Below are 3,660 nucleotides of genomic sequence, written 5' to 3'. Positions count from 1 at the left end.
GGTGATATTTGTCACTTCTCGAGAGGAGATCTTGTCGTATTCCTTCACCTTAACGCAATGTTGCTCCAATAATGTTGCAGAATATCATGCCTTAATACTTGGGCTTGAAATGGCGGTTGATATGAAGCAATTGCAATTACAAGTTTTTGGAGACTCTGAATTAGTGATCAATCAATTGTTGGGTAGCTATGAAGTCAAAAAGCCAGAATTGCGTCTCTATCATGACTATGCACAACAATTGATTAGATTGCTCGGAGATGTAACTCTTCAACATGTTCCAAGAAATGAGAATAAGAAAGCTGATGCTTTAGCCGCTTTGGCTTCAACTTTAACTCTGCCTGATCAAGCGCAAATCACTATCTGCCAAAAAATGGATAGTACCACCGGATGTGGATGAAGAAAGAAAATTTGAACATCTTGTAGCTGTCTCACAAGCTGAGATAGTCGATTGGAGACATGCTCTGATTGATTACTTGTGTTATAATATACTTCCAGAAGATCCAAAGAGAAAGACCGAAATTCGTCATCGTGCTCCTAGGTTTCTTTACTACAAAGATACTCTATATCAAAGATCATTCGAGGGAGTCCTCTTGCATTGTTTGGGGGAAGAAGAAGCGATTCAAGCTATGCAAGAAGCACATTCTGGAGTTTGTTGGTATCACATCAATCTGGGCCCAGATTACACTTTCATATAAAAAGAATGGGGTATTATTGGCCAACAATGGTAAAAGATTGCTTGGATTATGCTCGAAGATGTCAAGCATGCCAATTTCATGCAAACTTTATGCACCAACCTCCTAATGTATTACATCCGACTGTTGCATCTTGGCCATTTGATGCTTGGGGGCTAGACGTGGTTGGAACACTACCTAAATCTTCTAGTGGTCACTTGTACATCTTGGCTGCGACAGATTACTTCTCAAAATGGGCGGAGGCTGTAGCCCTCAAAGAAGTAAAGAAGGAAAATGTTGCAAACTTCATCAAGGTGAACATCATCTATCGTTTTGGCATTCCTAGTTATATACTAACAGATAATGGAAAGCCATTCACCAATAAATTGATAGATAAGATCTGCGACCTTTTTGGCTTCAAGCAACGTAATTCATCAATGTATTATGCTGCTGCAAATGGACTAGCTGAAGCATTTAACAAGACCTTGTGCAACTTGTTAAAGAAGGTCGTCTCCAAATCTAAAAGGGATTGGCATGATAGAATGGAAGAAGCTCTTTGGGCATACCGGACGACTCATCGCATGCCGACTCAAGCAACTCCTTATTCTCTTGTTTTTGGAACTGAAGCAGTCCTTCCAGTTGAACGACAAATACCGTCATTGAGGCTTTCCATCCAAGAGGCACTTACTGAAGAATAAAATGCTTGTCTGCGCCTTGAAGAGTTAGAATCTCTCGATGAGAAAAGGTTGGAAGCTCAACAAAGTCTTGAGTGCTATCAAGCTCGTCTTTCTCGTGCTTTCAATAAAAAGGTTCACCTAAGGTCTTTCCAAGTCGGTGATCAAGTCCTTGCGGTAAGAAGACCAATTATCATATCTCATAAATCGAAAAGCAAGTTCACATCAAAATGGGACGGACCATATGTCATTCAAGAAGTCTATTCAAGCGGAGCTTACAAAATTGTGGATGCAGACGGCTTGCGGATTGGTCCCATCAATGGAAAATTGTTGAAGAAGTACTATCCTTGAAGCGGCGTCATACTCCTGGCCCGCAAGAGTATAAACTATGTACAGCTCCACACAAAAAAAAAATGTCTGCTAGGTTGAAAATCTCGAAAGAGGCGGCCTAGGCAAAAGTTAGGACACAAAATAAAAAAATAAAAAATAAAAATTTAAAAAAAAAATCACTTTCTGAACTACGTAATGACTTGATCCCCTTCACTGAGGTACGTAGGCAGCTTAGAGTATTATTACTCTAGGTTCAGTCATAAGAATTAAAAAAAAATAAAATTAAGTCATGTGAATATCATGCTAATTCTTTCAAATGAAAATTCAAGCACCCAGATTTTGAGCTGACTTTGAAGAAAAATCTGTATTAATCCGTAAATCCTATGGATGTGATTTTTATATAGATTGAAGATCTCGAAGTCGTCTTTCCAACAAAAAAGGAAGCTCATTATTCCGTCTCTCCTACTCCACTTTATGAATTTTCTTCCACATGTGCGCAAAGCTGAAGAAAGCTGAAAATTCAAGCACGCGGATTTCGAGCTGACTTTGGAGACAAATCTGTATTAATCCGTAAATCCTATGGACGTGATTTTTATATGGATTGAAGATCTTTAAGTCATCTTTCCAACAAAAAAAAGAAGCTCAGTATTCCGGCTCTCCTACTCCACGTTATGAATTTTCTTCCACATGTGCGTAAAGCTGAAAATTCAAGCACACGGATTTCGAGCTGACTTTGGAGACAAATCTGTATTAATCCGTAAATCCTATGGACGTGATTTTTATATGGATTGAAGATCTTTAAGTCATCTTTCCAACAAAAAAAAGAAGCTCAGTATTCCGGCTCTCCTACTCCACGTTATGAATTTTCTTCCACATGTGCGCAAAGATGAAAATTCAAGCACGCGGATTTCGAGCTGACTTTGGAGACAAATCTGTATTAATCCGTAAATCCAATAGACGTGATTTTTATATGGATTCAAGATCTCGAATTCGTCTTTCCAACAAAAAAATAGAAGCTCATTATTCCGGCGCTCCTACTCCACGTTATGAATTTTCTACCTCATGTGCGCAAAGCTGAAAAGTTAACGTTTTGTTGCTATCCTCATATAAATGCTAGCTTATGGAGTCTTTTTTTTTTTAAGGAAAAGGGGCTCGTGACAAAAAAAAACAATCAAAATTCAAGAGGAGAAAATTCTTATTGAAATATAAGTCACTATTTTATTGCTTCAAAAAAAAAAAGAACCACTACACCGTAATGAGCGAATTAGAAAATCCTAAGCAAATAAATAAAAAAATTTAACTACGGAAAAAGTTTGAAGCTTATGATTTCTTGGCGACTTTTCTCAACTGCCCCTTCTAGCTTGGCTAGTCTCTCAACTTCATCGTTAGACATCACATTATTTGCCTCAATGGTATAAATCTCGCCCTCCGTAATGGTGACATTCTCTTGACTTTTGGACAGCTTCTCTTGATATTTGTTAATGAGCGCGGTCACTTTCTTTTTCTTGTAAGTCAAGGCTTTTAAGTCTTTCTCCACATCTGCTAGAGTTGCTTGAAGTTTCTCCATGGATCCATCCAACTTTTCATGTGCCATCTTTGCACCATCGAGACGGCGTTGTGCATCAGAGAGAGCCTTTTCATGTGATTTTTTAGTCATCTTTGATGATCTTAAAGTATCATACTCCGCGTACGACTTGAAGAAATTCTCGACATGATCCTCCAAAGAAGAAACATCAATAATGTTTACCTTTCTAATCTACTCAAGAATTGAAGCAATACTTTACTCCAATTCTGTAAAGCCATCTGAAGAACCTAAGGAAAATTGTGTAATCCATCCACACAATGCGCCCCACATCTCAGAAACAAAGGTTGATTTGGCGCGGTAAATGGTTTCTTGTGGCTCAAAAGTAGGAGCACCAGGTCGCAACGGCCTACTTGGTGACTTTCTTGGTGGAACTACTTCCAATGAAGGCATCACGTCATTA

Source organism: Solanum tuberosum, unplaced genomic scaffold (assembly GCF_000226075.1).
Source record: "Solanum tuberosum cultivar DM 1-3 516 R44 unplaced genomic scaffold, SolTub_3.0 scf00287, whole genome shotgun sequence".
NCBI classification, from domain to species: domain Eukaryota; kingdom Viridiplantae; phylum Streptophyta; class Magnoliopsida; order Solanales; family Solanaceae; genus Solanum; species Solanum tuberosum.
The sequence above is the reverse complement of the archived record's forward strand: the minus strand, read 5'-3'. Positions refer to the sequence as shown.